The 10386-nt window shown below is 43.0% G+C and overlaps 1 protein-coding gene across 2 annotated transcripts in view; it reads left to right on the top strand.

Moving 5' to 3' along the window:
* The first annotated feature begins 3785 nt into the window (after window positions 1-3785).
* CDKL1 (cyclin dependent kinase like 1) overlaps window positions 3786-10386 on the top strand; it is a 32356-nt gene continuing 25755 nt past the window's right edge. The window contains exon 1 of one of the 2 annotated variants that reach the window (XM_069950610.1): window positions 3786-3862. The gene's annotated coding sequence lies outside the window, so the exon portion shown is untranslated. Of the gene's footprint in view, window positions 3863-4908; window positions 4974-10386 lie in introns of those variants that run through there. The other variant, XM_069950611.1, reaches the window with a different exon arrangement.

The raw sequence follows: 10386 nt of genomic DNA, 5'->3' as shown, positions 1-10386 counted from the left end.
CCTGACAGTATGTCCGCTGGTGCCATAAATGTAGGAATAGTCAGCGAACTTCCATCTACACTGACGTTGATGTGCATCTGGCCCTGTGTGGACGTTCAGGGCTGCGGTGGAAATGTCCAACATGTCAGCCAGTTCTATGCCATACATATATATACAGTGGTGCCTTGGATTACGAGCATAATTCGTTCCGGGACTGCGCTTGTAATCCAAATCCACTCTTATACCAAAGCAAGTTTTTCCATAAGAAAGCATTGAAATGCGGACAATTGGTTCCACACCCCAAGAATAATGATTTTTTAAATTCTGAATAACAGGTAAAGCTAATGAAACATGTGGTGTATAATATATAGTAAGTGCATAAGAATGAAAAAAAATCAGCAATGTGTAGACACAGGAAGAAGCTGCAGATCCCCAAAATGCAGGAGCGTAGTAGAACAGGCTAGAATAGAGAAGCAGGGCTGCTGGGAAAGGTCTGTGTGGTTACATGAAAGCAATTAGGAAGGGGTGTGTATTCAGCATGGACCAATCAGAAAGTGAGAATCACAGAGCTGTGCAGGAGGACAGTGATAGAAACTTTTCTATACAGCAGTGTGAATGGCTGAGTGTGAGTGCAGGCACATTATAGCAGAAGTGTGTATAGCTGAGTGTGAGTGCAGGCACATTATAGCAGGAATGGAGAGGATGGGAAACACAAGGGCTGTCAGAGACTGCAGGATGGAATGATTAGAGTACAGGGTGAGCACAGTATAGCAGCACTCTCTGTCCAGGGAGAGAGGGGTTACAGCTATGAAGGGATTACCTCCACAGTCCTGTCCCCTGATGTAAGCCCCAGCCTGAAGTGGATCTGCTATGATTTGGAAGGTGAGGGAGACTTCCTGGGTCAGAGTACAGGGCTGTAGACCCCACTATGCAGACCATGCCCCTCCCCCACTCCCACCCAGTCCAGGGAGCTCTTAAACCAAAGCAATGCTCTTAAACCAAGTTACAATTTTGAAAAACTGCGAGCTCTTCTTGCAAAACGCTCACAATCCTAGTTACTCTTAAACCAAGGTACCACTGTGTGTATGTATATATATATATATATATATATATATATATATATATATATATATATATACACACACACACACACACACAAATACGGCCTGTATAATGGCTTCCCAAGTATTTCTGAGGTACAGATCACAGCCGTTTTATGGATCTGTGGCAACTACAGACGTGCAAGGGTCCTATTACACAGAGGGATAATCGGCCGATTATGTGTGCACCTAAAATCGCCGGGCACCGACCTCGCATTGCTACGTGTATTAGTGATGCGTGGCCGACGGCTAATGATTGCCCAAACACCTAATACCTTACCTCTCCCTGCTCCCGGTCTGTCAGCTGACAGGCCGCTCAGCCAGTCACAGGCCGACCGGGAAGCTACGAAGCACAGGAGAGAAGTCCAGGAGCGGGGAGAGGTAAGCTATTAGGAGTTTGGGCAAGGGCTGCATGGACATCGCTAACGATGTTCATTCAGCCCTTACTTCCCGATAATCGGGCACTCTAATTGGTTCAGTAAACGAGCACCGATCTAGCAGAATCAGCCTATGTAATAGGACCCTGAATTGATCTATTGAAATCAATGAATACTATACTGTCCGCAATTACGAATCCGTAATTACGGACAGTATAATATCAATGTATAGAAGGGGCATTAGTTTTTTGCCATGTCTTTTTTTTTCTGTGGATCTGCAAAATCTGCAAGAGTACAGTATGGATGAGGATGAGGCCAATAAAGTCTGGATGGCAAATATGGTCCATATAATGGCAGGTCCTACTCTTTTTCAGCAAGATGCACGGACTGTGAAACTACAGTAATTTGCATTGAACTATAGACTAGAATGGGTCTGCATACTGTCCGCAATGTGCAAAGAGATCTGTACAAGGGGCCTACTTCAGAGTCTGTCATGATGTGTGTTGCAGGTGTTTTCCCTCAGGTATATATGATGGTCCAAGGTTGAAGGTGCATGATCTGTCAGGCACATGCGGCCAAAATGCGTCAGACAACGGGCCTATGACTGCATGCTCCTGATGGATAACGCTTTCACCCTAAGGGCCCTATTACACGGAAAGATTATTGTGCCGAAAATTGTTATATGGTTTGAATTTAAGCAATAATCTTTCCATGTGTATGCAGGCAACAACTAAGGCGCGTTTTTTCAGTCCGTTTTTTAGGGTGGCTTCACACGTACTGTATCCCTAGTGTATTTCACGCTGCGCCTTTTAATAAAAAAACCGCTGCGGATACAATCCCTGTCATTTTGAATGAGAGTACATACACGTAGTGCGCTTGTCATCCAGCTCTCGTATGTCCCGCTCAGCCAATCAGTGCACGGCCCTGCCGCAGTCACCGATTGGCTGGGCAGGACCCACCTGCAGCTGGATGTACGTGTGAAACCACCTTTTAATTTGTTTTATGCAACAAACGAATGAAAAAACACGTATTTGTGTTCATCTGTTTTGATCTTTTTATAACTGACTTCCATGATAAAGAAAAGGGATCGAAAAATGGATCAAAACACATTTTTTTTTTTTGTGTATACAAAAACGTGGTCAACCATGTCATGCTGTCAAGCGGACCATAAAATAATTGTTAATCGTTCGCAAATCTTTTGGCGTATCTGCACATTGTCAGTTATTCCGATCGTATACGGGTAATTGCGTTTGTCATTATATATGTTAGGGTCCATTTACAAAGAAAGATTATCTGACAGATTATCTGCCAAAGCCAGGAATGGATTTGAATAGAGGAGAAATCTCAGGCTATGCTTTATGACCTGATCTCTGTTTATAGTCTGTTTCTGGCTTTGGCTTCAAATCTTTGGCAGATAATCTTTCTGTGTAAATCTGCCGTCCGTTGAAAGAATTGACATGTCATTTTTTCACACTGAGCAAACACTGCTCAATCCCGCAGCGCTCAGTGTCCTGCTTTGAGTGAATGAGAGGGCGCGCGCCTGTCCGCTGCTGCCGATCTCCGCTCAAAGAATGAACATGTTCATTCAAGGGCCGGTTCACACTGAGCAAACATGGCGCAATTCCATGGCGGATCTCTCCCCCGCGTAATCCCGCCGAATGGGAGATCGCGCGCCTGTCCGCTGCCGCCGCTCTCTGCTCAAAGGGTGGGTTCATACTGAGGAATTCTCGTGGATAATGTCCGCGGAATTCCGCTGTCTGTCCGCGCGCCTTTCCGCCGGCTCCACAGACACCAGTCTATGGGCCGGCGTATTCCACTATCCGCCGAAAGAAGGGATATGTGCGCGTGGACAGCCGACGGAATTCCTCAGTATGAACCCACCCAAAGAATTGACGTCAGTTCTTTCGGCGGATAGTGGAATACACCGGCCCATAGAATGTCTATGGAGCTGGCAGAAATGCGCGCAGACAGCCGACGGAATTCTGCGGATATTATCCGCGAGAATTCCTCAGTATGAGCCCACCCTTATAGCAGAAAATGACTATATCTTCATTCAGTATAAAGTATTTCAAACGGAAGGGGACAAAAATATTTTTTGAGGTAATTTATTTTTCTTTTCTTCTTCTTATTATTTTTTTTTTTAGCAATTTTAGGGATGTTTATTGTAAACAGCCCTCCGTGTGGTAACTATAAGTGCACCCTGCAGCAGCGGCAACCTCTGACAGACGACAACCTGCTCCTCACTGAGGAATGCTTCCCCTGTGGCGGGAGAGAGAGGGCGCCCGCTGATTGGCAGGGCACACCGGGGGGCGGGGCTCGTGTTGCTATGGAGACGGCCGTGCCGAGTACTGCTGCTGTCAGTGAGCGGTCAGTACAGCGGAGAGTACAGCGCCGGCCGGGGGTGAGGTGAGTGCTGTATACTGGCGTGCTGCGACCATTCCTCTCAGCTGTGCTCACTATGTGCGGTGTGCGGTATTCCTGGACCGCGGGCTCCTCTGTGGGGCGCTGTATTCTAATGAGGACGATATTACATGAGGTGATGAGAGGTGACTGGATCTAATGGTGATACCTGTGTGTGATACTGAGACCTATGGGGGTTGTGTGTGTGTGTGTGTGTGTGTGTATATATATATATATATATATACATATTGTGTGTGACGCTAAGACCTATGGGATGTGTATGTGTGTATATATATATATATATATATATATATATATATATATAGTGTGTGTGATGCAGAGACCTCTGGGATATGTGTGTGTGTATATATATATATATATATATATATATATATATATATATATATATATATTAGTGAGGCTTAGTCCATCACGTGAAACCTATACCTAAAACCCACAGATAAATGTATGTAACTATGCGCACATCTACGTTGAACATATAACAATGTTTTTAGTCTTTGTCTTTTACTCGTAAAGTTGCGAAATTCAATTCATACTGTTTCAGGTATTAAAAAAACCAAATAAACAAAGGATATGTCATATGGAAAGTGTAAGGCTCTATATGTTTTCCAGTGACTCTAATGTTAAAAAAAAGACATATGGGTCAAGCATGTATATGATGATGGACTGACAATGGCGGTATGCTGCTATAGATAAGGCCTGTACTTTACTGCTGGTGGCCCTCCAGCTGATGCAAAACTACAGTTCCCATCATGCCGAGACAGACAAAGCTTTAGGCATGATGGGAACTGTAGTTTTGCATCAGCTGGAGGGACGCAAGTTTGACACCTGTGGGTTAGACCCTAGGGTTATGTTCACACACAGAAGAAGCAAGACAAAAAACATTCATATGGAGCACTGTAAACATGTCCTATGCTTATATAAAACCCATATATTACATTCTAACATGAATCTATATAACTAGGTGTATCAGATCCATATAACAAATGTATTGTAGATCTCCATTGACTTCTATGGGCAGTTCCCAGCTACAGATTGGTATCTGATGATGATGATTATGCACGTTTCTTTGTCCGCATCTGCAGAACAATGTCAGGTGAATAGCAGCGATTTACTATGTCATGTCAATAGCAACAATTTACTATTAGAGGGATAGTATTGCACTTCCTGTAGATTAGGACACTGCACGGACATAAACAAGGTTTGTGTGAATTAACACATAGTAAATGTACTAATACTTCCTGCAAAACTTCCATCGGTATCATATATGACCAAAGGGGTGAATTCCATTGTGGAGATTGTAATTCTAGTGCATATTATTTAGGTAGATGATTCTATAGATTATAGGCTGTTCGTACCTGTATGTTCTTGGTGTTTTATTATTGATACATGTGCATATCTCTAAATTGGTAAATTGCATCCATGAGAGTTCAGAGGACACTTCATGTACACAATTGTATTATGGGTCTGTTATATCTATTGTTCGTTCTGCATTAGGTTGGATTCACACTGCCTTAAAGTGTCACTGTCTCCATGACATGTCAAAAGTTTTGTGAAGTGACACTTTAAAATCTTAGAAAAATGCAAGTAAAAACGCCATGGCTTTTTTTTTTTTTTCTAAACACCAGCAGCCAGATGTTAGCTGGAGGTCAATTGATATTTATGATATGCCTTAGGGTCCATTTACACAGAAAGATTATCTGCCAAAGATTTGAAGCCAAAGCCAGAAACAGACTAGAAACAGAGATCAGGTCATAAAGGAAAGCCTGAGATTTATCCTCTTTTCAAATCCAAATTCATTCCTGGCTTTGGCTTCCAATCTTTGGCAGATAATCTGTCAGATAATCTTTCTGTGTAAATGGACCCTTACACACATAGCTTTTTTTTTTTAGGTCTGATGGCGTTCTCTCTTTCTGGCGTTTTTTCTACCATAGACTTTAATGGGATTGTTCTGTTTGTCTCAAAAGCGCTATTGCTGTGCGTACAGTGTTTTTATTCTGGCATTTTTATCACCTTTTGTGGTCCAGCATCTAGGGGATGGCAGAGGGAAAAAGAAGTTTAGCACACACGAAAACGCCTAAACCAAAAAAAAGGTCATTCACACGCCACACAAAAAGGATGTGTGAGGGAACCCTTAGGGCCAGTAAAACGGCGGAATCCTGCCAGCCTCCGTGTCATATAACAGTCTATGGGAGGGCTTGTGCGCTTCCTCTCTCCGCTCTGAAGAATTGACATGTCCATCCTTCTGCGCGGAGAGAGGACGCGCGAGCCCTACCATAGACTGCCTGTGTGACACGGAGGCTGGCAGGATTCCGCAGCGGAGAATTTCACAGCGGAATTGCGCCAGTTTTACTCTGTGTGAACTGGCCCTTATAGAAGTATTCTCCCCAGCAGCAGGAACACAATACTTCACATCAGCAGCATATGGCGGCACATAGATTGTGGAATTGTAGCCATAGCTGCCCGTGGTCCCTGATTTCGGGGTCCCAGCATGGTTGTTCACTGCAGGTAACTTTCCTGACGTAGACCGTAAATTTTCCACTTAGTAGTTGGAAATAAATAGAAATCTGTTAAAAATTGACATTTCCCCGGTACAGCCATCCTACGCAATGATTTTGCATACTGATATCTCAGTGAACAGTTTCATGTGTTGGCTGTAGATGTTTTGGAGTCGAGAAGATTAATAAAACAATGGGGGATCTGTATAATGGAATATACTCCCAGTCAATTATCATTTATGGCTGGTGACCTTTCTTATTTTGTATTACAACGTTTACTTTTTTTTATGTTGTTGTTATTTTTATTGTTTGTTTATATGGCACAGAGAAACCTGTCAAACTTGCGACCCTCCAACTGTTGCAAAACTACAGTTCCCATCAGGCCTCGACAACCAAAGCTAAAGCTTTCAGGCATGATGGATATTGTAGTTTTACAACAGCTGGAGGGCCACAAGTCTGACAGCCCTGGCCTAGAGCTTGAGGGAGTCTTTTGTACAGTCTACTTTGGATTACTTCCAGACTTTCATTCACAGGGATCGGCTGGTTTTGGGTTTGGCCGACAGTGACGGATGACTCCTTGTTGGAATGACAAAGTGCAAATTTCCGGTGATCACATACATCACCGGAAAATGGGGAAAGGCGTCAAATAGAGTTTGCTGATGGGACAGTTACCCAGGCTGAAATGTCATCTCTCCCATTCACCCAAAGGGGAGAGAAGCCGCTCTTTTGGCACTGGCATATCTCTTAGAGACAAAGCTATTGCTGTCCTGGCATGATGGGAATTGTAGTTTAGCAATATCTGGAGGGCCACAAGTATGACACCTGTGTCTTAAAAGGTTTGTGTAGATGCAAAGTGCCCAATCCTTCTCTCCCCCAACATCATCTGTGCGTCGAGAACTAAAAGGCACCTATACACATTAGATAGTTGTCCAGTCCCATGAAACTGGGATTCAGCCGTCGTTTCCCTGATGTGTATTGGATCTATCTATCTTGAGCTCCATTAGACAGGTGACCACTTACTGTATGTGCAGACAGGCTGAACCGGATTCTTTGGTTGTTATTATTGTTGCCGTGTCTTTGAAGTTGCGTCGGCTTATCTCGCAGCAGTGGAGGACTTTATGTAGCCTACATTTATGCCTACAATTCATCAATGTCTGCTCCCTTTTTATTTATTTATTTTCTATTTTTGGGGGACTGGCAAATGCAAAATGCATTTTTAAACATTAAAACAGTTTCCAACCTGTGAAGACAGCATAGGTTAGATGGTGCTACAAGGGTCTTGCTAAAATACATTATGATACATAGGTTCCAAGCTCCCTTAGGCTATCTTCACACACTGTCTTTTTTTTTTTTTGTGGCCATTTCACAGTCATCATCTTGAGGCCATGATGACGGCCATTAGATATGAGCTAATTTACAGTAAAAACAAAGTGAATTGCTTTGTTTCTATCTGCATTCTGCTCATCAGGCTGCGAGCTGTGAAATCTTTTCCGCTCTGTGCCGCTCATCCCTGGGTGCTGGGAAACTGGGAGAAGTTTCCCAGGACTGGCACCAGCTTTTCCCGGCATCCTGGGAGGAGTGGTAGGGAGTGGAGCAACGCTAAAAGGACGGCGGCTTGATGAGAAGAATGCTGATAGGTATGAAGCAATTCACCTCCTTTTTACTGTAAATTCGCTCATCTCTGTAGCTGATCAGTGAGGATCCTGGGACCCCCACCAATCACAATTTCCTTCATAAATTCACGGGGAAAAATTACAAAATTGGAAAAATGGCTGCTGTATTTCCAATACACTTACAAAGACTGTGGGGGAGATTTATCAAAGAGTGTAAAATTTAGACTGGTGCAAAGTGGCCACAGCAACCAATCACAGCTCAGCTTCCAGCTCTGGTGAAAGGAAAGAGGAGCTGCGATTGGTTGCTGTGACCAGTTTGCACCAGTCTAAATTTTACATCCTTTGGGTATGTGCACACTGAGGAAAAGGCGAGGAATTCAGCTTGAAATTCAGCTTGAAATTCCTCCCATAAAATATGTACTGAGCAAAGTCCCATTGTGTTCAATGGGTTTTCTGCTCTGTTGTTCACACTGCAGAATTTCCGAGCAGAATTTTCTGCTGTAGATCTGCTACAGGAATCCTATAGAAGTCAATGGGGGGCTTAAATTCTGCTTGAATTCTGCCTGAAAACTTTCAGCTACAATCCCTCGAGAATTGCTCAGTGTGCACATACCCTTTTGATAAATCTCCCCCTATGTGTCAACATAACCTTAGGCTTAAAAAAAAATGCAGAAAAAAACTTGAATGTGAGAACATGTCCTTACTGAAAAAAATGCCTAAAAAAACTGCCAGCCGTTTTTACAGCTTTTTGGCAGTTTTTCAGGCTTTTTTTATTCTTTACTTTAGAGTATAATATTCTAGGCTTTTTTTTGTGTGTGTGTGTGTGTGTGTGTGTGTGTGTGTGTGTGTGTGTGTTTTAAATGCCAATAAACCCTGAAATTCTGTGTCCTCTAAGTTGATTCCAGTCTCGCGGAGACAGTATAATATGATCGTGTTGACAGGAGGCGGTGAGAGAGTGGGAATAGCTGACTGAGATCTGGTTGCTTGGCAGGTGCAGTCACTATGTCTGACAAGTGTCCTGGCTGAGTAGCCAAATCCATTGCCTCCAGGGTTTAGGGTTTGTAAACTGCACATTCAATCACCCATATACTTAGCAGAGCACTTTGCATTACCATAGCTTTATACTGGGAACAAAACGTATTGCTTCTGATCATTCCAGTGCTTATCAGCCTAAACCAGCGTTTCCAAATCTGCGTCTCTCCCGATGTTGCAAAACTACAACTCCCAGCATTCCCTGGCAGATTTGAGCAGGGTCTTGAGACACGAATGTAGGTTATCATACCCCTAACCTGTGTCTTTCCCATATATAACAACGCCCATCATACATACGTGTATGCTGCTGAAAAAAGGTTACAAAAGTGTAACCATTGCTCCAGGCATGTACTGGATGGTTCTTTATGATTCCATCTTCCTTGGTATTTTATTTTTTTATTTATTTATTTTTTAGTAGGTCAGTCCATAGACATCATGAATACCTTTTTTTGCCCTGTGCATCTCTTCATGCAATAGGAGCGGCGTCAGCAGACCACCACTGACTTCAGTGGACCACCCAAAAGATCAGGTCGGCAATCGCTTCCCCCTTATTATCGCACTGTGTAAGGGTGCATGCACGCTATGGAATGCCCGCTGCAGATTTCTTCATTCTAGGCACAGGCGGATTTCGGCCCAGCTATAGAATGGCGTTTACGGCACAGGCAGAGATGCGTGCAGGAACGAGCGACTGAATCCTCAGCGGGTTTTCCACGTGAATTCCGTAGTGTGTATGCACCCTGCGAGTATGTAAAGCCATAGAAAATAACAGGACTTGAAGGATTGCAGCAGATTTCGCTGAGGAACTCACAGCGTCAAATCTGCCGCAGATCTGTATGTGTGAACACACCCTTAAGACACAGACATCTTAAAGCTATGTTCACACAACAATTTTCTACAGCCATTATTACATACTCAAATAATTGAGTGGTTTATCATTTTCCAACAGCCGTCATTGCAATAACGGCCATTAGAACATTATCTTAGTTCAAAGTTTTAGGTGTGTCTTTCAATAAAAAGGTCCATTGATTTTAATACAACGGACGGTGGAAAAAAAAATAAAAGTGTGAACAACTTAAAATAATGGCCGCTGTTTGCGCAATATTGTCCGCGATTTAATGTCAAGAACATTAATTTGCCGGCCGGTCTGAACATAAGCTATTTTATACATTGTGTCAACCAACGGCCGTTGTTTCCATAGACCTCACTGGAAATCATTGAAGAATGAAAACAACAGCTATAATTTTAAACCAAAATGGTCGCTGTTATTTTACATTGTGTGAACTTGGTCTAAATCTATTTTTAAGACAATAATTATTATGATTTAAAAAAAAATCTAAAATTGCAAGTAAATAAAGCACTGTACTCG

This window comes from Dendropsophus ebraccatus, chromosome 13 (genome assembly GCF_027789765.1).
Source record: "Dendropsophus ebraccatus isolate aDenEbr1 chromosome 13, aDenEbr1.pat, whole genome shotgun sequence".
Taxonomy (NCBI): Eukaryota; Metazoa; Chordata; class Amphibia; order Anura; family Hylidae; genus Dendropsophus; species Dendropsophus ebraccatus.
The sequence above is the reverse complement of the archived record's forward strand: the minus strand, read 5'-3'. Positions and strand labels throughout refer to the sequence as shown.